Source organism: Kogia breviceps, chromosome 10 (assembly GCF_026419965.1).
Source record: "Kogia breviceps isolate mKogBre1 chromosome 10, mKogBre1 haplotype 1, whole genome shotgun sequence".
NCBI lineage: Eukaryota > Metazoa > Chordata > Mammalia > Artiodactyla > Physeteridae > Kogia > Kogia breviceps.
In genome coordinates, this window is record NC_081319.1 from 96612723 (window position 1) to 96640180 (window position 27458).

General features: G+C 42.7%; 1 long non-coding RNA gene across 1 annotated transcript in view; it reads left to right on the top strand.

Annotated features, from left to right (window-relative positions):
• The window catches only part of LOC136794933 (uncharacterized), a 104900-nt gene that overhangs the window by 59096 nt on the left and 18346 nt on the right, over positions 1-27458 (top strand). Inside the window, exon 2 of the long non-coding RNA XR_010842397.1 lies at positions 13987-14082. This is a non-coding gene — a long non-coding RNA (uncharacterized lncRNA). The remainder of the gene's footprint in view (positions 1-13986; positions 14083-27458) is intronic.

Genomic DNA, 27458 nt, shown 5'->3' on the forward strand with positions numbered 1-27458 from the left:
CAGGAACACAAGTAACCTTCTGGTTACTGCCCAGGATCTATGCCAACGTTATTACACTCGTTGTACAGATGGGGAAACCTAAGTGGAAAGATGGATGATTTCCAAAGATTCATCCACAGGCAATAATAAAAGTCACAGTTTAATATTTGTTATGCTTATTCCTAAATCTCCCTCCTGCTGATTACTTCATATTTCCATGGACGGAGGTTTAGCTGGGTTCTGGTGGACCTCAACTCCAGCCACTTATATGACTTTTGGAGGCATCCAGTAAAAAAAAAAAAAAATAAAAAATGAAGGTATAATAAAATGTTTGTAATATAGTTTATATGTTTGAATTTGGGGGATGGCAAACTATGGCTTGCAGGCCAGGTGTGGCCTGTAGCCTGTTTTTGAACAGCCTGTGAGCTAAGAATGGATTTTACATTTTAAAAGGGTCATTTAAAAAAAAAACAAAAACAAAAAAAAACAAAGAATATGCCACAAAGACTGTATGTGCCAAGAAAGCCTAAAATGTTTACTAACTGGCCCTACAGAAAACGTTTGCTGCCCCCTGATAAAAAATGAATGCTCTTAGCCCCCAAAGCCAGTGATGCGTACATGCATTAAAAACAAGATAATCATAGGATTTATTGAAACTATTCATTTATGGTACATTAAAAGTAGTGTGGCCTTGTAATGAGATCTGAATTCCAGGTTGTTGGACCACTGCTGCTTATTCCAGTCATGTTGGTTAATCTCATTATATTCATTTGGACATAAGGCCAAAAGTGAACCTTGGAGGCCTTTGAGACCCTGAGGCTTAGCCATGTGGCCCTCATGACCTCTGGTGCAGGATAACATGTTCTGGGTTTCATTTGAACTGGAGAGGAGAAGCACCCAGGTATTCCCTGTGCAAGGATTTGGCATCTTAATTCGCCTGCCTTGCGTTAGGAAGCTCATCCATCTGTGGGGCAAGGGTCCTTCCGTAAGTCCTGAGGCAGCTGAGCCGTGGAGGGCAGGACATGTGCCACGAATGGGCACCCGAGTCCCTGACCAGCATGTGCACCCAAAGCTTCACGATGTCTGTTGTAAATTAACTGGAGGGCTGTGTCACTGCAGACAGGGAGAGCTGTGTTTCTGAACCACCAAGGCTGCCAGGCAGAGGCTGCCCGTGTGTGCTGGAACCTCCCCTCGGAGATATGTGAGTGAGCTAACACCTCATGGCAGCCAGCAGCTGGCTGGCAGGAGCTGGGCGGCTGGGTCTGGCAGGGTGCACACCTCGCTCTCCCGCTCTAGGAGCTAGAAAGGCAGAGCAGTGGAGGCAAAAGAATGTAGGGGGCGAAGTCACACTGAACCGGGTTCACATCCTGCCTCTGCCATGAACTCTTCATGCAGCCTTGGACAAATGACTTCGCGTCTTGCATCTTCAGTTTCCTCATTTGTAAAATGAGGTAATAATATTCCTACCTTATGGGTTATTGGGAGGCTGAAAAGAGGTATTGGATGCAAAGAAATCACATAAGAAGGCAAAAAAGAGCACAGCAGTCATTGGGGCCTTTATTAATATTCCATGCTTTGAGCACTGGGCTTATTTCTGCATCGATGCTTCACCTTAAGGTCAGAGGGTAGTATCCGGTGAGGAAGAGCAGGCGGGGGGTGGGGGTGGTGAGATTGTGCTTTGCAGCATAGAAATGGCACAGAAAACACAACATTTTGGAGGGAGAAATTGTTAACAAATTAGAAGAATCAGGGAGAAATGGCCAGCAGGTACCTCAGCAATCCCACGGTCCAACCATCCTTAGACATTTTCCAGGGAACGGTGCTCGGAGGTTATGTCTCCTGAGGCAGACGGCCCTGGGCCCAAACCCCAACTCTGTTACCTTCTGACTGTGACTGGGCAAGAGGTTGGATTCTCTAAGCCTCAACTTCCTTGTTTGTAAATAGGAATAATTACAATAGTACCAACCCACCAGGTTGTTGTGAACATTCATTGTTGGCCTCAAGGCCACCATCTGTGCCTCCATATGGTGACCACTCCATACACAGACCAGGTGTGACTATGAAAGGGGGGCCAGGTGATGGGTCTCCTCTGGTGTCCCTCATGATCTGGGTCTCCACTTAGTGGTGTCGTATGGAGGTCCAAACAAGGTGTTTCTCTGTATACAGCCCACAGACCTGCAGAGATCGAGTTCCATTAGAGGATGTGTACATCAACTCAGAGCCTTCTAGCCTATGTCACTAAAGTCAAATCCTCGCAGTCAATTTCCTGTTTCTCTTACAGGGTTAATTTCCCTTGCCTTTGATTGGGCAAAAGTCCGTTTTGAAAACAACCCTTGTAATAGGTGTTTCAAAACACTTGAGCTTGGGGTATGAGCCTGTTAAATTCTAACAGCTCTGCTGGCAGGTAAAACACACTTATAGACTTAAAAAGAATAACCATGTTGTTTGCCTTTCAGACTGCTGGGGCCATTCTGGAGCAACTTTGTGCTTAAGGTCACAGAATTTTGAGGGTTGGATTTTGTTTCTCCAATTCGCTCTCCTCACATTGCCCTTCTATGTAGTAGTGTAAATTGCAGGATTGTTAAATTGCAGGATTGTTTATTTGCCTCTGGCTGAAACTGGTCTTGCTAGAAATCCATTGCTCCTCTTCAACCCAATATATCCACTCTTTAGTTGTCAATACCTCAAAGGGATTATGCTACCTCTGGGCTTTTTCTATTCTAACTTTCTCCAAATGTTTGAATGTCCAAAAGCTGCTGTTCAAAAAAAACCAACTCTACAGAGTGGGATTCTGGCACCACGTAAAGCTGTTTGATTGTGTAAATAAATATCCCGGGCCTAGAAGTTTTTGCTGAGGGAGAAAGATCTAGAATAGAGGAGAGGTTGAAGCAAGGTCTAGCTTTCTGAGAGACAGAGGAAAAGAAGCAGAGAATATAGTGAGACTTTAAAAAGCGCCTGCAGGGAAGTCTAGGTTCCATGGAGGAGGGAAGGAAGGGATACGTAACCTGTTGGCTGTCAGTGCTCAGGGTAATCTACAATATTTAGCAGGGGGCTTCCCTGGTGGCGCAGTGGTTGGGAATCCGCCTGCCAATGCGGGGGACATGGGTTCAAGCCCTGGTCCGGGAGGATTCCACATGCCGCGGAGCAGCTGGGCCCGTGCGCCACAACTGCTGAGCCTGCGCTCTGGAGCTCGTGAGCCACAACTACTGAGGCCCGTGCACCTAGGGCCCGTGCTCCCCAGCAAGAGAGGCCACTACAGTGAGAGGCCCGTGCACCGCGGCGAAGAGTAGACCCCACTCACCACAACTAGAGAAAGCCCGCGTGCAGCAACAAAGACCCAATGCAGCCAAAAATAAAAAATAAATTAAAAAAAAAAAATTTAGCAGGAAGATCCTCTGGGGTAAAGTATTTGGGAACTAATGCATTCCAGAGCCAGAGGGAGTAGCAGCAGCGATGTTGTGAGAAATGGGAAATGTTGGGGCTTAGGGAACTTCATCCTATAAGACTAGGTTTCAGCTCCTACATTGACCTGTGGTTTTGAGATAACGAGGCATCGAGGAGTAGACTGCCTGATCACCAGCTGAAGTGTTCAACAGGGAGCAGTCATAAGATGGTGTCAGGATGTCAGAAAATGTGTTTAGACTAGATTTTGTTTTACTTTGTGGGAATTCAGTTCAAAGAATCAGTAATTTTTTCATATGGCTAACGTCATTGATTTACAAAGAATTCTTCTCCCAGGCAAACATAAAAAGACATAAAACCCCATACTTAAATGCCTGCTCTGGCCACAAAATCAGACTGTCTTAAGCCATCCCTTTCATGCACATAAAAAAAACGCATCTCTCGGCATCCCCTGAAAACTTGTGAAGTAGATTTTTTTCCCCCTTTATCCCTTGTTGGAACTTCTGTCAAACCAGGCTCCATCTCAGACAATAAGCAGCAGTGGAAGAAATTTCGGGTCCACTTGTTTTGACTTGGAAGTGTCTTCAACTGATTTGTAAAGTAAGCTCATAAACTCTTTTCTTCTTTCACTCAGGTCAGGTGTGTCCAGAAGAAACTAAAAGTGTAACATGGCCAGTACAAATGCATGGCAAGGTGGAGCGGGGGGAATTCTTTCCAAGCTACAACCATTGTCACCTTCATGTATGTGACTCTGAGAGTTAAAATGTTCCAACTCCGTGAGATGAGATGGAGCCAGTCATAGAGGGGCAAGCCCTTGGATTTCTGGCTGCTTCTCAGAAAGTGCCGACACTGTATTTTCCCCAGCCCCAGCAAGCTCATTCTTCAGTTATCAAATCTGGTCGTGGTAGACTGAACAATGGCCCCCAAAGATAGCTACATTCTAACCCCCAGAACCTGTGAATATTATCTTACATGGAAAAAGAAATATTGAAGGATGTGATTCCACTTAGGACCTTGAGATGGGGAGATTACCTTGGATTGTCTGAGTTGGCCCCAAAAGTACAGTGGTCTTTTGGTATCCCTGAGGGACTGGTTCCAGGACCCATCTTGGATTCCCAAATCCACAGGTGCTCAAGTCCCATAGTTGGCCCTCTGTATCTGTGGTTCCACATCGTGGCTTCAACCAATCTCTTGTCGTGTAGTACTGTAGTATTTATGGGAAAAAAAAAACGTGTGTATAAGTGAACCCACACGGTTCAAGTCTGTGTTGTTCAAGGGTCAGTTGAAATCACAAGTTTCCTTATAAGAGGGAGGCAGAGACATTTGACTGCCGGAGAGGAGAAGTCAATGTAAAGATGGTGTCAGAGATTGGGGTGATGTGGCCACAAGCAAAGAAATGCTGGCAGCCAGTGGAAACTGGAAGAGAAAGGAACAGATTCTCCCCTGGAGCCTCCAGAAGGATCTAGCCCTGACCATACCTTGATTTTAGCCCCGCAAGATTCCTTTCAGGCTTCTGGCCCCCAGAACTATAAGAGAATGAATTTCGGTTGTTTTAAGTCATTGAGTTTGTGGTAGTTGGTTACAGCAGTGATAGGACACTTAATACTGTTCTTGTCACATTTGCTGAAGAGTGAGGGAACATGGCTTTCTGGTTCTCATCTGGCTGCTCTTGGCACACACAGAGCTGCCTGCCTCATGCAGAACACTGGCGGCGTGATCGTAGGGAGATAAACCCACGTGTTCCCAATCTGTACATTCAGGCCCTTTCTCAGAGCAGAGCTGTGTTGAGAGGAACAGCAGAACTGAGCAGAGGATGGCTCTTCCAATAGAATAAATGAGTGTCTGTGCTCTGATCTACTCATGCTGGCCCAGGTAGAAGGTTAAGTTGTTTAAGAATATCTTAGAAACAGATCACAGAGCTAAGTTTAAAACTAATATTATCTGGAAATTCTTCCAAGATACAAAGCAAAATGCCCCAAAATGTTTTGGACAGTCTGCCAGTAGGTTTTAGAGTCTCCTGCATTTGAAGATGTTTCATAAACCCTGCTAACTTGTCTAGGGAGGTAATTGATTTTTCTTGGAGTGTCTGAGCTTTGGTGAGGTGAGGAGCTGCCATGGGAGTTGCATGGAGCCTCTCTTTTTCTTTGCTTTCAGTCACTTTTTGCTTTTCTCCAGTTCCCCACTCACACCTCAATATCCCATAAAACCTCCTAGTTCTGTGTTTCGTTCACTGCAAGCCTGTGTGATTGGCTGACTGAATCAACTAATCTGTGTACTTGACTCAAGACTACTTTTCCCTCTTTTCCCAATCCCGGCGAGTCTTTCTCATCAGGTTGACCGTGGGCTTTTAACACCCGCCTCTCAGCGATGGTGTTATCCTTTTGTCTTGACAGGGTCATTGAATTTCAGAGTCAGAAAGGACCTTTATTTAAGCACATCAATTCCAGCTCCAGTGAAATAATTAATTTGGGGCTCGAACAGTCTGGAGAAGGAGCCATGAGGCCCGGGGGCCCACAGCGGTAATGCACACCCCAGGCCATGCTGAGACACGCGGCATGTGGGCTGCTGTTTGCCAAGCGTTTGGCAGGATTGGGAAGTTGATGGAGTGAGTAGAAACAAGCAGTTGGGACCTTCGTTTTTGGAACAAGTTTTCTGTGACAGACACTCTAGTGTCCCTTTCTCTTTGTTCCTGCAGAGGAAGTACCTGTCCTGATCTGCCTCCTCTGGCTTGTGCTGGGCACATCTGTGGTTGGGTTTTGCTAAACCTGGGGCACATGGGAAGCCTGGATGCCCGAAGTACTGGGGCAAAGGCACCTAAATTGCAACAACACTTCACTGAGTTGCTGGGCAGTCTGGGAAAAGAACGAGTGTCAGGCGAACCAGAAAAGTCCATTTAACCAACTTAGAAGATGGACATCTTTGATGACAGCATTAACCTTCTCCGGCCTGGCTGTCATTTCCAAATGACAGCTGCGTGCCTGCATTTCCAAGAAGTCTTTCATCTCTAAGAGAAGAAGGGGAAGCAGGGGTCGCATCTAATATATTAAAAGCAGAAAGGAAACCTTTAAGCAATTTGGTACCCTTTGGCCTGTGGATTTTTCCCTCCACTGAGGTGGTGCGTATTTTAAAGGCCTAACCTAGGAGATGTTTTGAAAGGCCAGGTTAAAAAAAAAAAACCAAGCTTAGACTTGCCTTTAGAATGTCAGAAACTGCCTGCCCTGGTGGTTGGGCAGAGGATAAATTCTTTTGGGAGCTGGGCCCTGAATCATTTAGGATTCTTTTAGTTGCAAGTGACAGAAAGCCAAATTTGTATTTCCTTTATTACCAAAAAAAAAAAAAAAAGGTGTGTGTCTCAGGTATCCAAACAATCTTGTTACAGATGTGCCCTTTAGCACAGGTCAAGACAGGCTCCATCATGTCATTGAGGGTCTAGTTGGTCACTCTCTCTTCCTTTGAGTGGGCTTGATTTTCATGCATTCTCTCCCTTACTGCTTGCAAGAGTGCTGCCAGCAACTGGAAGATACACACTTGTAGGTTCAAATACAGTCACCATGAGAAGCTACTTTCCTGACTAATAACATAAAATTTTGGGGAATTGGTTCCCCTTGGTCCTAATCGGCCTAATGTGTCATCCCTGAGTCACAGCCTCTCAAACTCTAATGTGCATATGAATCATCTGGGAATTTTGTTGAAAGGCAGTTGCTGACTCAGAAGGTCTCAGGTGAGAACCTCAGACTCTGCATTTTTAATAAGCTCCCAGATGATGCTGAAACTGCTGATCCAAGGACCATACTTGGAGTAGCAAGGATACAGACTAGGCTTGTTGGCTTAATCTGGGTGGTGGTTTCCATTCATGTAGCCTGAGGATAGACTCGGGTTCAACTGAGGACAAGGGGCTGAGAGTCGGGTAGGGAATAGGGAAGAGCATTCCCTCAAAGCAAAATGTAACATTGTTGCTGCATGAAGGACAGCTCAGATTCTGATGGCAAAATAACACATGTCCACTATAGGTTCTCTGGTTTTTTTTTTTTGTTGTTGTTGTTAACTGCAACATAAGATTCAGCCAGTGATGTTTGGGGATGTCTGAGTCACCTCTGTGCCTCAGTAGTACCCCTTGAGGCAAAGAAAGAAGTGACCCTTAGATGAAAGACAGAAGATAACCACTGTTTAAGAATGTGCTCCTGATTGTCACCATTGCTCTGAATTATTAACTGAGGGAGGATTAGCAGGTGCCTGGTGTGGGTAGAGATTTTGCTTAAGCACCAGCCCAGAGAGACCTGGAAAGGAAACCAAAGGAGAAGCATGAATTATATATACAGATCCTGCAATAGGAAGCTGATGGACGCATGGGCGCCTGCACTGGAGAAGGGGTCTCGAGGCTGCAGCCTCCGGAACGGCAAAGTGGGGTTAATGTGCCACACCGGCACCTGCCTTCCGAGGCGTGCTACTTCCCGTCACGGGACCAGCATTCATGCCGCTCGTGACAGAGGATCAATGCAAAGGCAGGAGCCACAACTCAGAGAATCTCTGGAGGAACTTGCATTGCTATTACATGGGAAGGCATGATGCCTAGAGTTTTGTTTTTTTAAAAAACGTAATTGCTTTGAATATTATGATAAAGAGGTAGGTGGACCTGGGGTACTATATAATTAGTTGTAAACTCTGATAACGAGAGGTGGTATTCTGGAAAGCATTTATTTAGAGTGTGGCAGTTAAGGGGATTAGTTGTGTAATTTAGGTATTTGAGTATTACCACGCATTAAATAATAATAATAACCACAGTAATCCCAGCTTGATGGGGGGCCCTGCTGGTTAGAGAATGTTCTAGCTAGGTTACCAGATGGAGAACTGTAATTAGGCTCATTCCCTGGTAATTTAAGAAATGAAGGCAGCATCACTTTGCACCTCCCATCACCTTTCCCTTCCCTGTATTTCTCAGCATCCTGATGCCTTCTTGCTGTGGCAAGCAATCTCCCTCTCTCCTTCCTCCCTCTCCCCGCTCCCACTAATTCCCCATTTTTGTCTCTCCTGGAGCTTAAGCTGTTAGTGTTTTGCTGCTGGGAATCCTGGCATTGTGCAAGGTCTTTACACGTACCTTATCAGGTGAGCCCTGCGCTGTCTCTTAAATCCCTATGGTAGGAAGGTGTCAAGACGTTAGCTACAGCCGATGAGGTGTCAGGAGGTTTCTAATGCTGTAGACATGTTTCTGGAGTGATCCTCTTCTCTCCCCAAACATATCCTGGTTTCCTTAGTAGAAAAGGTAAGTCAGAGTAATTTTTTTCTTATTTGAATTTAGTCAGGCAGGTGGTTCTAGAACCTTCCTTCCACAGGTCCTGAGTGCCTACAGACCCGAGCTCTGGGAGACGACCATTGGCCACCATCCTCAGGCTGCTGCCCTCTGACTTTCTGCAGCGGAGATGCTTCTTGCTTCCGTTTGTGTCTCAGCAATGCCCCCCCCCCCCATCTTTTCTGCTGAAAAGTCTCTTTCTTTATGGATGTTCCTTCCAATTTCCTCCTCCCTCCCCTCATCAGGTATTTTAAAGGGTCTAATTCTTGCCCACAGTTAAATCCAACAGGAGATACCCAATCAAACCAATTCCCCGTGCTTAATTAGAGGTGACAGGTTAAAGACAGGAAGCAGAGAACAATCGTGATCACCACACTCTGGGGTACTAGCGGTAAGTACAGCTGGCCTTCAAATGAGGGGAGAGAAATGTGGTCCCAGAGACGTGAGAAGAGACATCAGCCCTGCTGTGTGGCCCCTTAGCACCTGACCTTCACTCACCACAGCATTTAACACCCTGACAATTGCGTTTAACCGCAGATTTCCCCTTAGACAGTAAAGTCCCCCAGGCCAGCACTGTGTCCGCCCCGTTCACCCGTGCCTTTCCAGAGCCAAGCTCAGTGCCTGGCCCAGCTAGGTGCTCAGAACACATGTACTGAATTAGTGTATTAATCCACCTTTTCAGGGCAGGTGTACAAGGATGAGGAGAGTATGCTCTTCTGCTTTTAGAGTAACAATCCATTATAATATACCTTGTTGAAAAATAGCTAATTTAAAATTGGTCCAGAATCAAGAAAAGAAAACTAAAAAAAAAAAAAGTGTGGGCTGAGGATGTGGGTGGTGGGAGGGCTCACAGAAATACCGAGACAGGAAAGGACCCTGAAATTCTACATAATTGAAAATGACATTTCATATTTTTCTCTCAAGTAAAATTCTTATTAAAATACAACAACTTGAGGGCACAAACCACAAAGATGTCTAGAGTATATACATCTTGATGTATTTTCACAAAGGGAACAAACTTGGGTGACAACCCCCAGATGAAGACACAACACTGCCAGTACACAAAAGCCCCCCATGTGCACCCCAGACCCCTCCCTACAAGGATGACTCTTATCTTCAGGTCCATTCCTATAGTTTTGCCTGCTTTTGAACATTATATAAATGGAATCATACAACACGTTCTCTTTTATGCTTAGCTTCTTTTCTTCGCTGCTATTATATATGGCAGCAGTTCATTCCTTTTCATTGCTGTGTAGTTTTCCATTGTATGAATATGCCAGTATTTAACTGTCTCCCTTATTGTTGGTGGCCTTTGTTTCTTTCCATTTTTTGCCAATTAACAATAGTGCTATTTTGCACTTTCCTGAATGGCCTCTGGTGCCTTGTATTGGGAATATACTTGTAGGACTACAAATGCAGGACTGCTGGGTATGTGCATTCTCAGCTTTGGTAGATGCTGCTCTTTTCTGATTTGTTTTCCTATCTGCACACCCACCAGCATTCAGTGAAAGTTCCCATTTTCCCATATTCTCTTGCCGACAATTTAGTATTGTCATCTTTTGAATTCAGCAGGTGGGTGTGCAATGGCATCGTTTTTGTGGTTTTGATTTGTATTTTCCCGATGTCTAATGGAGTTGAACACTTTTTATATGCCTATTGGCTCTTTGGGTGACCTCTTTATTATGTGCCTGTTCATGTCTCTGTATGTTATTTCGCATATATTTTTGGCATGTAGTGTTTCTTCATTTTAAAGAGACTTTAGACTTTATGACATTGGCTTTCTTGCTTAAAAACGTGTCTTTATAGCACCAGAGCCCTTTCTTTAGATGAAATCTTAGGGAGAAGGCTAACATGCAAACTAGGTCAGAGCAGAGACGTCCTCACAGAAGAAAGTCAATGGAGCTCAGAACCTTTCCCAACCACCACCCCTAATATATTCTGGTGAACCTGAAAACACTGCCTTATGGCAGAGACAGTTTTTAAGAACCAAGATAACAAGTGAGCCAATAAAAGTCCTCATAAATACTTTATGAAATATTTGTTGACACTAAACAATAAAGATAGCAGGAGAAATAAGAATATGAAAGGCATTTTCACAACGTGAATGGGTTATGATGGACATTATACTATTAATTTCCATTTACACTCTCTTGCTCAAAGGCGACTTTGCAGGGTCTCTTCTCCCCACATTTACAAGATGCTTTCAATTTTATTTTGATTCACTGCCAAACACGTGCACGCCCAGAGACAACGCGTACGTGTATGTGTGTGTGCACACATGGGTACCTACACTTTCCTTTCCTCCAAATACTCAATGCCCTTCTGATTTTATAACTTAGATTTGGTTATTCCCATGTCCCGAATCCAGCCTTGGTCTCCTAGACACAAAAGTGCTTGGATTTTTCACATGGAAAAATTTTGCAGCAAGTTTTATTTAACACAGCTGGTAGGCATTTTTGGTTTCCAATGCCAGAGCTCAGCACTCGTCACACGGCAGAACATTTTAGCAGTCCCGTTTACTTCCGCCTCATCTCCAAGCCTCACCAGACCCGAGAGGACAATGCAGAGGCTCCATCCTCCTCCTCCTCTCCCTTTATCTCACCCAGAGCTTCGTGCCCAAACTTCTCTTTCTTTGCTGCCATCTGTTTTACCTCCCTTTTCTTTTCTCCCAATCCCCAGTTTCCTTTTTAAAAATTATCCCCAACGGGAGGGATTTGCAATCCGTAGATATAAAAATCTAAAAGAAATATGGAAATAAGTTTGCATATAATGGAATTTGGCAAAGTGAAGGAGCTCAAAGGTAGGAAGGGATTATTGCCATCTTTTCAAAAGTGAGCTCTCAGTGCTGGCACCTGGAATGATTTTAGGTAATACTCTCGATGAAAGGTTCTTCAAAAATGTGAGTCCTTATATATTTACTTTAAGGGTATTAATATATGTCTTCTATTTGTGCTAGGATAGCATACTTGTTTTCAGCTGGATAAAAGGTCCTTTTAACTATCAAAGTTTAAAAAATGACTATGTTTCTCTGACAAAACTTGTGAATTACTGACATTTGGGAAATATTGGATGGGTCATGCTCAATCAATCAAAAGAGTAATTTTATTATAGGACTCCCCTTCTCCCGTCAGATCTAGATAAGCAGAAGTGAGTACACGGTGTATCACATCTGGCTCCTTCACTGTAATAATGAGTGTTAGGGTTAAAAAACAATATAAAACAGTCTGTAACAATGGTTTTCAAGGTATAGTCCATGCATCCCTGGGGGTTGCCAAGTCACTTTGAATGCGTTCATGACGTCAGAACTATTTCCATAGTAATACTGAGATGTTATTTGCTCTTTTCAGTATATTGATATTTGCACTGTTGATGCAAAAGCGATGGTAGGTAAAATGCTGGTGTCTTCAGACAGTTCCAGGCAGTGGCGCCAGACTGCACTGGGTGGTGGTTGTACACTTCCCCACGCTGGCCGAAGAAAGAAAAGCCAGTGTCGCTCATAAGTAACCTTGACAAAGCAGTAAAACTCATTACTTGTATTAAATCTCACCACTTTACATCTTTGTACTATTCTGTGTGACAAAATAGAATGTATGAATCAAGCATTCTGCTGTGTATCAAGTACAATGGTTGTCTCAAGGAAAAGCACACATTTTCAGTTGAACTGGCCTGTTTTTTTCATGGAACACGATTTTGATTTGAAGGAACAACTGACAGATGAACTATGACTATTTAGACTTGGATATTAGGCAGATATTTTCTCAAAAGTGAATGAAATGGGCCTGTTACCTCAAGGAAAATAACTGACGGTGTTTATAGCCAATTATAAAATTTGGTGAAATGTAGAATTCTGGAAAACTCATATTTTTCACCATGAAGCAACTTGTCTGCTTTCCAGTACCTGAAGACTCATGATGGGATTGGTCGTGATATTTACAATTGTGATTTTTGGATATTTTGTAACAAAATGTGCCAACACTTGGGAGATCTGTGTAGCTCAGTGAATACAATATATATTTCTTTCAAATGGCCAGTGCACGATAAATCATGTATTGATAAAAAAATCCATTTTAAGTGTAAGATTTTAATGGATATTAATGTGGCAGAATGTGAAAAGAAGTCATTGATAGAGTTTCAGATTTCATATTCTATAATCTTTAAGAAACTATCATTGACAAGTTTTGGTTTAGTATTAAAAAAAAAATCTACAATTACATAAATACTCCTTTTCACACTGACATGTCTATATGACTATATGAGGCCAGATTTTCTTCATATACTTACACCAAAACAACATATTTGTAAAGTATGAGTACAGAGGCAGATAAGAGAATCCAACTGTCTTCTACTAAGCCAGACATTAAAGAGATTTCTAAAAATGTAAAACATTGTCACTCTTCTTTATATTTTTTTGTTTTAGAAAAACAATATTTTTACTTTTCATAAAAATATTTATTAGCATATAATGGGCTTATTGTTTTTAAAAGAATAAACATATATATTTTAAACTTCTCAGCTTTCATTTCTAACACAGTACATTATGAATAGATATAACCTAAATAAACAAAAGCTCTTTGGGGCCTTGATAATTTTTAAGAGTGTAAAGGAGTCCGAGTATAAGAACCAGTGTTCTACAATATGGGGTTCTTGTCCTGTGTGATCAAAACACTCCACTGCTCATCAAGTGACCTTGGACTAAAGTGTGTGTGTGTGCGTGTGTGTGATGGGGATGGGTGACAACATAGATTATTTGCATCATAAAAATTTAAGAAAAGGGGGTATAACAACTGTTGTGAAAGGGGGGCTAAGTCCAGCATGTTTCAGAGAGATGATTTCTAGTGACTCTGTGAAAATGTAGAAGACTTTGGGTAAAACTGATGGTTGAGACAGAAATAAAAGAGAGAATACAAATGTTGATTCATAAATTAAAAATATGATGAAAGATATGGATTACCTTCCTTGCCACAGTATATTATGGCAGGAGTCTCTAAGATGGCCTCCAGTGATCCCCGCCTCCTGACTTTCACATCATTGTGTAACCTCCTCTTGAGGATGAGCTGGATCTAGCAACTTGCCTCTAATCAATAGAACATAGCACAAGACATGGGATGTCACTAGTGAGATTAGATCACAAAAGACTGTGACATCTGTCTTGCTCGCCCTCTTGTTATTCTCTTCATCTGGTTCTGAGGGAAGCCAGCTGCCACGTTGTGAGCTGCCCCTGTGGGAAGGAATTGGTAGGTCCCCAGCTTACAAACCATGAGAAACTCAATCCTGTCAGCAATCATGAGTGAACTTAGAAGTGTATTTTCCTTTTTCAGGGTCTTCAGATCCCAGACTGACACCTTGACTGCTGCGTTGTGAGGAAGCAGAGGGACCCAGCTAAGCTACGTCTGGATTTCGGACCCACAGAAACTGTGAGATAACAAGTGCTTATTGTTTTAAGCTGTTAAATTATGGGGAAATTTGTTACACAGCAATTGATAACACGTGTATATGTGCATATGCATGTAAAACTTGCATATAATTTCAAGAGACTTTGAGAAATCCCTGGAAGCCCATTGATGGATAGTGTATGGACCTTGTTAAGAACCCCTGCTTTAGGGAGGCATTGAAGAAAAGACAGCAAAGGAAGAAAGAACATAAGAACAGCAAAGTAGTGGAAGGGAGAATCTAGAGAGTATAATTAGAGACAGTTATATCAGGGAAGTGAAGCAAGAACCCAGTGCCTTAATGGGAAGAAAGTTTCACTAAAACTTGCCAGGGGGACAGATCCCCAAAGATAGCAGCTAAATTGGTGAGAAACACTCCATCGTGAAATAAAATTGCCTGGATATGTAAGCAAAAGAAGAAAAGACCAATGTTCTGTGTTTAGGTGCATGGGAAGAAAGTTTTCAACCCAGCCTGGTGGGTTGGAGAAGTGTTGAGTAACAACTGAGGATCCTAAAAGTGGGATCTGTGGACTAAAAAAATGTACGTGTTGTAGAAAGCACGCTGTTACTGAAAGTCTTATAACAGCCGGTGTAACTTGGAAGTAGAGGTTGAGCTGGCCTCAGGCCCGCCTGGCTCCAAGGATTTAGATGATGTCATCCTGTCTCTCTACTTATCTTTTGGGTTGACCTTCAAATGGCCAAGGGTCGGTTGTGGGGTGGGTAAGTCTGCAGAGAGAGCTCCAGGCTTTCGAAGCCGTAACGTATGGCACTCAAAGAACACTATTTTCTTCTCTCAGTGTCCACATATAAAATCTAGGGAAGGTCTCTGCTGGTTGTGCTGGCGAAGCCATTATCTCCCAGATACCCTGGCAGTATACGGAGTGGCGGAGGAATAATTACCTACAGGAAAAAGGGGTGCTCTTGTCAGAAAACGAGAAACAATGTGGTGCAGATAATATGACATATGTCTACCATAGTGAGTGACAATAACCAGAGGCTGGGAAGATTGTTTAATATTTAAAGTTATGCCAACATAATATGATAACTTGAGACTCAGCGCAGCTGTGCAGTGTTTGTGTCTCAGAAGCCCCTCATTACAGGAAATTTGGGTTGTGTATTTGAACTGACTTGGAATGATGGAGTCTAATGAATAGAGTTCTGGCAGGGGTGGCCCTGGAGAAGGGGTTTGGGGATGAAACCATGAATTCAGAGGCTCAGAATTTTAAGGAAAAATTCAGCCCTTTCTCCTTGTGCATCAGCATCTGCTGTTTTTCTTCTAGAACACAAAGTGGCTTGCAGAGCCCATATCCATTTGAATAAAGACTGAACAACCACTGCAGCAAAGGCTTAGCTGCCAGATGCTCTGTGTGTGACTCAGTTGAATTTCTATCACCCTCTACTGTCCCTGGGCGAGGCCTTCGCTCATCTGGAGACTCCCAATACTTTTGGAATTAAGAATTTGATTCCAAATGGTAGAGATTTAATTCCTAAACACAGAGAAAGAGATGGTGCCAACTATTCAATTTAGATGTTCTTTGGTTATAAATAAAGACTTATGATTGACTCAATTAAGAATCATTGTTAAAAAAAAATGACAGTTCATCTGAGACCAAGAGTAATGTAGAACTTGGCAGGAGAGATCTCTTTGGTGGGCCATCTTTTTTCCCAATTTTCCTGCAAAAAATGTGTCACAGTGAGATTTGGTGGGATATGAGAAAATGCTAAATAATATGTTAAATAGTCAACATATGATAAAGTAACACATTCCTAACTTCTGTAGAGTTTTTCAAATTTTAATCACCACCATCACAACATGTGGACAATATAAATGTTAGGAGTCAACTTAAAAAATTACATCACACTGTATTTGCTTACTTCAAGAAATGAAAATATGATTTTTAATCAGAAAGACATGCTCTTGGTTATATTCTATGCCCCTGTTCTAAGGCCGGTCCCTTCAGTAAGTGTCTGACATTTTACTACTGGCCCTGCTGATGAGTGCACCCTCAAGGGAAACCTTGATGGCTAAGGCACATTGTAGGTACCCTTTATCCTCTCAACACTTGAATTCATTGGAAGCCCACGGTGTATCCCTGATCCAAACTCAAGGAATCGAATTGTGCTATTTCCCACTTGATGTGTTTATCTTAAGAATCACACCAGATATTAATAATGTCCCTCGTTTAAGCTTTGCCCTTTCTCCCATATCTATGCACCATACTCTATTTTTGTGTTTTCACGAACCATCTACCCAGACTCATATTTTATAGCTCATAAAATCAATATTTTGGATACCTATCATATTTGCATTGCATGCCCTGCTTGACATTTTCCATGCATGACTGTCTCCCAAATTACAAGAGAAAGGGGCCAGAGAAGTAAAAGAGAGAGTTTTTTGGTTTTGTTTTGTTTTTTAATAACCACACTTTTCAATACTGGAAATTGCAGGAGGGATTTGCTTTGGCTCTTCTGGAAGGTTTCCCCTGATTTCTGGAAATTACTGCCTTGGAGATTCTGTCCAATATTGACTTTTGGGAAGGAGGGTAAAGAAACATTTACATTGTCCCCCAAATATCTTTTGGTGGCTTTTCTGGCAGTTAATTTTGGCTCAATAATGATTTATTAAGTCAAGTATGCTCCACCATAGTGCCAGGCACTGAAGATACAGATGCAGTTCTTACTTTCCAGAGCATTATGTCCCATAGAACCAGCATTAAGGGAAGAGGCCATGGGAACTAGCACTTATTGAGATTCTCACTCCAGGAAGACTTGTCTCAAGCTCTCACGTGTATCACTTCAGATCACCTTCAGAACCACACTATGACCTTGGACATTACTGTCCTCGGGAAGCTCAGGGGGACATTAAATAATTGTCCAGGCCACACAACTAATGTGTTGTGAATTAGGATTCAAGCAAGATTTGATTCCATGCTTATTTTTACTATTTTATACCGTTTCTTCCTCCAGTGCTGTTCAGTTTGCCCTATAATTACGTTCTAGGAATTCCATTTCCATCTCACTACTTACGTCTAAAACTGACAATGTTAAGAATGGTTGGAAAAACGTGCTTTCTTAGAGCCTAAAAACTTCAATTCTTATAGGTTGTGAATTTCAAATCTCAAGTAAACCTTTTGGGAGTTGAGTTTATTTAAAGCTGACTTTCTATTTCTAAAAAATAATAATAATAATAATAATATAATGATAGCATGCACACATGTTGTGGCTTTTTAGCAAAATGTCTTTTTAAAGGAGATTGTGATGAGGTTGAAAGAGCTTGTTGGGCAGTAAGTAGCTTTTTGCAAGGTAACACTTGGAAGCATTAAAGAGTCAGGAATGAAGGGCATAGTTGCTGGAAATATTGTTAATATTTTCCACAAATCTTGAATCACATCTGGATTTGCCCGGCATTGTCAGCAGAATCTTTATTCAAGCCTGGTTTATCCGGTAAGATTTTGTCAGATTAAGGGGCTCAATCGCATGCCTTAGAATTAGCATTATAGAAACTATTCCTAAATTGAGGTAGACAAACTGATCTAGTACAGTATTTCAAAGAGTTCATATAAAGCACTGTTTGCTTTGAATACGGATTAATCAGCAATTTGTGTTACTGAACACAAACCTAACATTCATTATTTAAACACGCAGGAATTATTGTATGAGTACAAGTACGTAGCGTGATGGCAATTGGGCTACTTCATGAATAATCTATTCGTTAGCAAAGCATTTAGTTTTATTTATCATTCAGGCCTAGGAGTATTGGTCTGCCTCTCTGGGTCTAGCCTGCACCTGGCACACATCCTTAACTGCCATGGAGTCAATGAGAAGTGTGTCCAGGCTGCAGGATGGAGCCTGTGTTTGTGTAAGAAGGATCCTGATGACGTCACGTCCGCCTCACTCTCCAGGACACTCAGGAACCCGTGAAATAGCACAGCCTCCCAGCCTAGTTCATGCAGACCTTCTGCAAGGCTTTCTGTCTCTGGGTCTGATTTCAAGGTGAACAGGTTGGAGAATTCAAGGGGAGACGATAGATTTTTTTTTTTTTTTTGCTTCTCACATTGGTTGATTAGCCCCATATGTGGTATTTGATTAATGTCTGAGAGCTCTAATTAGCAATGGCTAATTGGGTTCACATATGCCAGGATATTGATTCCTGCCTCCAGAAAGCTAATCTAATTGTGCTCCTTATCATTAGTGAATGGTTGGTGTATTGAAATGATACTGTATGTTGGGAAGGCTACTCCACTATGACAGCTTTGGGATGGGGCGGGTGGGGAAATGGAGGTGAGTCTGGAAACTGCTGTCCGATGGTGTTAGGAAAAACATCATGGTTTATCTCTCTGATAATGTTTTGATCCCAAGAGGGGGAAAAACCATAGATATTCAGGATGAAATTTCCTTTTTAACTTTTCCAAAAGCGGAAAACTGGCGTAAGACTCAAATGTGTCGTTTGGACCGCAGAGGGGTGGAGGAAAAGCAAAGACTTTGCTGGCATCTCTTGGTTTGTGGAACAGTTGTCTGTTGATCTGAGCCTGCCTTCCTGCCACTCTCAAAATGACAGCGTTTGTACTACAGTTATTAAGGTACCTCCACTGCTCCCTTTGCTGGATCCCTAGTTTTCAGGGATTGTAATGAAAAACATACTTCTCCCCAAAGGAAATAATAAAATTGGCATGGCACTAAAAATGTACACAAAAACAGAGCTCAACTTACATAGGTTTTATTCTCTTCTGTGAAAATTTCAAACTCCTATTTTTCTTTTTTTTAATTTTTTTTTATTTTTATTTTTTGTGGTATGCGGGCCTCTCACTGTTGTGGCCTCTCCCGTTGCGGGGCACAGGCTCCGGATGCGCAGGCTCAGCGGCCACGGCTCACGGGCCCAGCCGCTCCGCGGCATGTGGGATCTTCCCGGACCGGGGCACGAACCCGTATCCCCTGCATCGGCAGGCGGATTCTCAACCACTGCGCCACCAGGGAAGCCCTCAAACTCCTATTTTTCAGTGGCACTTTTAAATCAAGGGCATCATCTAATAAACACGGTCTCCTTTGTTTCTGTAAACATAGTACCGGTCTTTTTTGTTCCTGAAAATATTGAAATCTAAAATCTGATCATTTGGAAATTTTCTCTGGAAAAGCCCAAAGGGGCCATAACTCAAGCCACAGGAGAATAATCCCCTGATCGCTATGTCTGCTTGGCGCCACACTGGAGCGAGTATTACCCACTGCTACCTTTGTGCCATCTTTCTTACTAGCATCTATTCCTGTGAGAGCGCTTATCACACTGTATCGCAATTATTTGTTTACTTGTCTGTCTTTCCTACTAGGCTGAAAAGTCCTGGAGGGCAGAGGCTCTGTCTGATTCATTGGTGCAAAAACGGAATGTCTTAAGTGCCTGTCACCAAGTGGTGGGCTCACCTTTCTGTTAATACTGTAGATTACAGTGAGTCAGAGTCCCGTCTCAGTGGTGGCAGCCTTGCCCCATCTTCTGACGTTCCTGGTCTCTCCAGTGTTTTGGGAGCATCTCGTGGTGTCCCACGCTCGTGGCACTCAGTTGAGATGAGGCTGTGGTGCTGCTTCTGTCTCCCCTTCATCAAGATCTTCACTGAGTTCTGGCTGTCGTCTCCCAAAAGGCCAGGACCATACATTCCCCTTGGGACAGTGCTGTTACCGCTAGTCTAACTTGGGGGGCGGAGCGGTGGCGAGGCTTTCCTTCCCCTAAATGGAGGATATTATGGCAGAAATGAGTGGGAGAGTGGTATGAAATGGAAATTAATTTGGAGAGTCAGGTGGGACTAGATCATGGAGAGGCTTGTAGACATGGAAAGGAGGTTGCTTTTTAGAGCAAACACAGAGGGAGATGTGACTAAAACAGGGTCATAACCTGATACATTTTATTTAAAAGATTACTCTGACTGCTGAAAAGACTAGTGGAATAGTTCAGCAATGTGTCAAGTGGAGACACTGGTAGGGGACTATTGCAATAGACTGGTACTGTGGAGGTGGAAGGACAGATGGAGAGGGGTAGGTGTGTACTGGAGATAGAAACTGATGCAACTTTCTGATCAGTTATGGATGCAGGAGAAAAGAGAAGAATTCAATTTGACTCCCAGTTTTACTTGAGCTAATGAGTGGGTAAAGGCATCATTTCCTTAGAAGGGGGTATTGGTGAAGGAGTAGGTTTGGTGCCAAATCAAGGGTTTTTTTAGACCTCCAATTTGAGATGCCTGTTAGGTATCCAAGGCAGTGGATATGTAAGTTTTGAGTTTAAGGAAAAGGTAGGGTTAGAGATATAAATGTAGGAGACATCAAAATATAGGTGGTTGTTAAAGCCCCGATACTGGATGAGATAGCAGAGGGAGAGAGTGCAGCTATGGAAAAAAGAAAGATCTGCAACCAACTCCTGATGTATTTGAACTTGGGTGGAGGATGAGGGCCAGAAAAGAAGTTTGCAGAAGACCGTCCAGTGACGTGGGAGGAGAACCAAAAAAGAGTGGTATTGTAGAAGCCAAGAGAGGAGAGAGCATCAAGAGACAGGAAGTCCTCAAGTGGAATATGGGAAACTTGAATAAGAAGACAGAGAACTGTACATTGTTTTCTTCTTCAGCCTGGCTTGGGGCTTCTTCCCAAGCTGTTGTTATGTATTCTAAGGCAGTTGGAATACACCCAATGGGGCTGGCACATTGGAACACTGTATTCTAACACTGATGGATTTCCCAAGGTGTTTTATCTGGTCTTAAATAACACAGTGTGCAGGACACTCACATCCTAGTACAGCCTGAACCACAAAGAGCCCTTTTCACAGTCCTCCTTCTTTTATCCTAAAGTTAGGGTCATGCCCGAGCATCCTTGTCTCCTCAAGAGAAACAAAGATTCACTGGCACAGGGAACACCAGCTCCATATAGAGAAAAGGCATATTCTTGCCGTTCAGTCTCTAAAAGGAAAAATGAAAAGAACGACCACAAGAGAAAAAAAATCAACAAAAGCTTTGGCTCAACCAGAGGTAAAAATTTACAATTAGAGAAGGCTTTTGTTCTCATTCTAAAACATGGTATTACTGTCATTTCACAGCTTTAGTGCTGAATAATGGATGGGTGTTTGCTTTGCATTCGGGTAATTAAGGAGTCCAGCCAGGTTGTTTATTCCAAACATGGGAACGATCAGACCCAAAGGTGACTGAATTTAGCTCTCTAACTCTTTTGCTGACTTTCAAAATGACAGTTTTTGCAGCTCCAAGCCAAGTTATTTCCTGAAGGCCTAAGATAGCGCCTGGAGTTTATTATGTGAGCAGTTGCTATTTGTCGCATGAATGAATGAATGAGGAGGCCAAGTGATAAAGTGGGAAAAACACTTGATTTAATTAGAAGATCTGGATTCTTGAGAAGGTCATTTATACTCTCTGCACCTGAACTTTCTCCAGTGTGCCACCTTAAAACCCAGGAGTTTTAAAGTGATGTGTTGAAAAAGCACAGTTCAACAGGCAAACGCAATTAAAACAAATTCTATTAATTTCTCACATTGCTCAGATGAAGTTAAAGGAGCTCCAAATACACTGTCCATAAAATACATTAAAATATCCCTCTCCCCTCACATCCCACAGCGCTCCAGTGTCTGTCTCTCTCTCCTTAACATCTTCCTCTCCAAGAACCTCTCTTCCATCCTCCTAATTGTAGCTGCCTGAGGCTTTCTTTCACCCCGACGTGCCTATCCCCGGCACAGCAACATCTGCCTCTTTCCAGAAAGGATGCTACATCTTTTTTTTTTTTTTTCTTTTTGCGGTACGCGGGCCTCTCACTGTTGTGGCCTCTCCCGTTGCGGAGCACAAGCTCCGGACGCGCAGGCGCAGCGGCCACGGCTCACGGGCCCAGCCGCCCTGCGGCACATGGGATCCTCCCGGACCGGGGCACGAACCCGTGTCCCCTGTCTCGGCAGGCGGACTCTCGACCACTGCACCACCAGGGAAGCGCAGATGCTACATCTTTAGGAGGGGAAAGGAAAGGAGAAATTGGGCTTAGACATAGAGGATTACCTTTGGTGGTCTGGAAGAGGAGGTACATCCTAGAGGATTCTCACAGTAATAGTTTTTGCACCATCACGTGTGCAAAATGAGAAAATAATGCCTGCTCTCCTGTGTTGTTGAGAAGATTAAATGAGATAAGTACATGCAACTATAAACTCCCTGCGGGTATGTGGCGTCCTGATCATCTATGATGCATAAGCATATTTAGTATCCTAAATGCAACTTCTTTGATCTAATTCTCACAAAAGGTAAGGTTTATCTTTATAATAAACATGTTTATGCTTTCCTTTTTAAAAACAAGTTCCTAAACAAATAAAAAGCAAATTGATGCCCTTTTAAAAGCAGCCAATACAAGAAACATCTAGAAGTATCCTTAGGTGCATTGTTAAGAAGTTTTTTAGCGTCAGCCTTGTACATAGCACAGTTTAGAGTCGTGAATATCTGTGCTTTTACCATGCATTTAAAGATAATTTTAGTTATCATGTGAATTTGTTGCATATACACAGCACCTTCAATGAGCTAGTGGTTTAAACGGACCAGATTCAAGAACTGTTTCTTAAGTAGAACTTCAATGATAAAAATCTGGAAATGGTATTTTTTTCTATTCAAAGTGAGATTCATGTTTGTTTGTTTTTAAATCACTTCTTTCTTGAGTATTGTTGATTCTCATAATAGACAGATTAGAAAATCTGATCAATTTCGTATTATTTCTCTATTTTTGCACAATAAATTCCTCTAAAACTTAGTGGGTTAAAGCTACAGTTTCTGTAGGTCAGGTATATGAGAGTGGATAAGCTGGCGGTTCTGGCCTGGAGTCTCTTATGGGGTTGCTGTCACACTGACAGCCGGGGTTTCTATCATCTGAAGGCTTGACTGGGGCTGGAGGGTCCACTGACTCTCCCAATGGCTGTTAGCAGGAGGCTGCAGTTTGTCACCATGTGGACCTCTCCGTGGACTGCTTCCGTGTCCTCATGACATGGCAGCTGGTTTCTCCCAGGGGGAGTGATCAGAGAGAAAGGAAAAAGCCACACTGCCTTTCATGTCCTAATCTTGGAGGCCATACACTGTCACTTCTTCCACATTCTACTGATGAAAGGTCCGTGGCTAAGTGCATCTTACACTTAAGGGAAGGAGAATTACACTCCACTTTTTGAAGTGAGGCATATGAAAGAAATTTGTGGACATGTTGTAAAACCACCACAAATTCTTTGGCATAAACTGCATTTTTATTGTTCGTATTCCAAACAAAATATAAGTTTTTCACAATAGGGTTAGCTACTTACGTTATTGGATTCTCAGAACACGGTACGTAAATCTCTTTATTGGTTATGGAGAAACTGAGTCCAGAGGCATAAGTAGCTTCTTCCAGGTATAGATTTGGATCCGTATTTTCAGATATATAATTCCATATGCGGTCAGATCACATCTAAATAATGATAGCAAACACAGGGCTCTTTTTGCTATCCTGTAATTTACTTTTCCAACTTTTGGCTACTCTACATGATCTCAAACATCTGGATTTAAATTGGAAACATTTCATCAAAAATCCAGATGTTTCCAAATATAGTAAAAAAAAAAAAAAAAAAAAAACCCCAAACCCAAAAAACCTACCTACACCCCTTGGTGAATGAATAATTCTGTGTGTTGAGTGGCTATCTTATTAAAGATTTAACTCCCTTCCCCAATGTATATTATTCAATGTGAAAAGTTTCTAATGTAATCAAATGTTAATTTGGAAGTTTGGACTGAGGCAAAAGATATCATAGATATTGGATAGCAAAGCGAGGTGTGTGCCAGGACACTGAGATACAAACGTGGAAAGAAAATGTCTGGAAACTTATTCACAACTGCTATGCCTGTCTTCCAGAATCCCCTCACCCAGGCTGTGGTTAAGTTCCTACTGATCTTATGAGGGGGGATTTTAGAACACGGCAACCAGTGCGCCCAAATCACGGAAGAGCTTCCGTGGGACCACTTTGGGTTGCTAAGCATCCTCTGCAGGCAGAAAGCACAAGGAACCTGGTACCTGTCTCCTGACTATAAGGCTTTGCCTAAGAAACTGGTACCTGTCTCCTGACTATAAGGCTTTGCCTAAGAAACTGGTACCTCTCTCCTGACTATAAGACTTTGCCTAAGAAAACCAGAAAAGTCATGGAGATTTCCTGAAGTTTCATCCAGGAACAGTGAAATCATTATCCCATAGAACCGGTTTAAAGGAATAGTGGAAAATAAAAATAAAGAAGCTTTTATGATTAACCACCCCTCATGCATCTTCTGTGTTTAACATAAGCCTCTGTTAAAATATACCACAGATATTTCCACCTTTTAAATAACACATGGTGGTGGGCTTCCCTGGTGGCGCAGTGGTTGAGAATCCGCCTACCGATGCAGGGGACACGGGTTCGTGCCCTGGTCCGGGAAGATCCCACGTGCCGCGGAGCAGCTGGGCCCGTGAGCCATGGCCGCTGAGCCTGCGCGTCCGGAGCCTGTGCTCCGCGATGGGAGAGGCCACAACAGTGAGAGGCCCGCGTACCGCAAAAAAAAAAAAAAAAAAAAAAAAAAAAAAAAAAAATATAAATAAATAAATAACACATGGTGAGTTATTAAGAAAGGGTTAAGTTAGTTTCAGCGTTATCTTGGTTAATGCAATAATGAAAGAAACTTGGACTTGTACACTACAGTGTCTTCAAAGAAATCAATACGACGATGCCTCCAAGGGTTATGGAGATGTATGGGGATATTTACCCCAAACTCATAATTTTTGTAACTTTGTTTCCAAATTTCCTGCCACCTCATTTTGGTTGCTATATTGTCCATTGTCACTTCTCACTGTTTTCGGTATGCTTCTCTGTTTAATCCCTTCTCTTCTAAGTGATGGTTGGTGGTGCTTGTTGAAGTTCTACACAGAGAAAGTTGATGGAGAACTGACTTATGGACAAAGGAGTTCTGATTCAACTTACACATTAGCTAAACAACAAAGGCATGTACCCATTAGGTATTCACTGATACAAGTATTTGTTGAATAAATTTGCCTTTGTTTTCAGTAGGATTTTTCTCTACATATTTTACATTAATTAATTGATTCAGCAAGTGTATATATTGAGTGCCTACTGTGTGCCAGATGCTAAGCTTGTATCATTCAGTGCTGGCATGGATCGAGTTATTTAGTCAGTTGTTTCTATTCAAGTTCCCATATTCAGTGCAAAATGTTGTGCTCTGTAACTTGGACCAAGAAGTGGATTTTCCATGTCTTTTCAGAATGGCAAATCTCATATGTCACTTAGATGAAGAAGCAATGGATTTAGCAGGTAGGAGATGAATTCTAATGCCACAAATGGTAGAGAATTTACTGTGTGGTCTGTTAGTATAAAACCAAACACTTTAATATGATGTTTTAATGCTCCTGATTGCTTTAATAACTGTCTTTATATTGTACTTTCACAAGAATCTTCTAAGTTAAGACAACTAGTCTGAGCTCTGTCAGACGTGAGGTGAAAGGTCCTAATGATCCATAGCTAGTGACTGAGTCAGGGCTAGAGCCCATTTTCATTTTTTGAAATCAAGTCTTTTCAGTCTTAACTCAGGGCTCTAGGGTCCATTTCTTGGTGGTTTAATTTCTCCTTATGTAGAATTAGGCTGATTTTGATGCAGCGCAGATTAAGTATTTGGGGATGTGACTGGACATCCTTGTAGAAAAATGGTTTACCCAGAGCTTGAAAGGTGTCATCAATGCATCTGTTTTGGAGTCTGTATATTTCTGACCTTCTGCTTTGCTTAATAAGTGAGTTGAGATACCAGAAATGGAATTGGAGTTCAAGAGTGGTTTTCATGTACTGAGCCCTTGACATAAGGTCCCCAGCAGCAAACCTCTTCCCTTTAAATGCCAAGAAGCTGAGGGAAAGGCTAGATGCTTTGGGATGAGTTAGTCCTCACCACTGGGTCCCTGTAGATGCCTCTGCTGAGGCCGCAGGGAAGGACTGACACTGATGAAGGTCAAGGGTGTCCTAACTGCCGTAGCAGTAGATGCCCCAACTTCCACAGCAGAGTGAGGCCACAGGGAAGAAAAGAATTGGCTAGATAAACTGTAGTCCATCCAGACAATGGAATTATCCAGTGCTAGAAAGAAATGAGCTATCAAGCCACGAAAAGACATGAAGGAAACTTTATACATATTACTGAGCGAAAGAAACCAATCTGAGAAGGTACCATACTGTATGATTCCAACTCTATGACATTCTGGAAAAGGCAAAGCTATGGAGACCGTAAAAAGATCAGTGGTTGCCAGGGGTTGGGGGAAGAAGACATGAGAGCACAGAGGATTTTTAGGGCAGTGAAAATACTTTGTATCATACTCTAGCGGTGGATACACATCATCATATTTTGTCCATATCCAGGGACTGGACAACACCACCAGTGAACTGTGGTGCAAACCATGGTGATAGTGATGTGTCAGCGCAGGTTCATCAGCTGTAACAATTGTCCCACCCTGGTGGGGAATGTTGGTAATGGGGAGGGAGCTGTGCATGTGTGGGGCGGGGAATGGATGGGAAACCTGTGTACCTGCCTCTCCCTTTTCCTGTGAATCTAAAGCTCTTCTCAAAAGGCAAAGTCTTTTAAGGAGAGAGAGAGAGAATTTGCCTGCCCTAATGGTGCTCCCCACTTCCAGAAGCTTGGATGCTGCCCAGGGAGCTCTCGAGATCCCATGTGGTCAGCACAGGACGAGAAAGCCAGTGAGACTGAAACACAGTTAGGGTTCACAGCCGACTCCAGCATTTCCCTCATTGCACGTATTGTGTCGGGACAATGGTCTGATCAAACGTTTCCTAATTTCATTGTGGACCTCCTCTCTAATGAGTCTCTTTCTCCCAGCTCTAAATAAAGAAGATGCTAAAAACGTGACACACACCACAGATGGGTCACCCACATCTGGGCTTTTCATTTTAAAAGGCGGGAGTGTGGATGGGGGTGGGAGGACAGTCAAGCAAGACGTGGCTGGCTTTTCTTATAAGAGGGGTGAGGGGGGGGAAGGGGGCAACAAGATGAGGCAGCGAGAGACCGAATCATCCACCATTGTTACTGAACGACAGACACATCCATTGGAACTAATTATAATGATGGTCCCAGGCCATCACTGACTCCAAGCTCGTGTGCTCCTCTGTCTATGCCAAGTTCTCCAATTTGGGCACCTGGATTGCACCTCTGAAGTTGGCATTTACCAAAGAGACCATGTGCAGATGGATATTTGCATGTGAAAACTGGGTAATTGTGCGTGTGAGAGCAGGAGCTTCTGTGTGCAACTATCAGCCTCTCCTTGAGATGCTGGGAGCAGTTTCTGGTCCTTTGGAA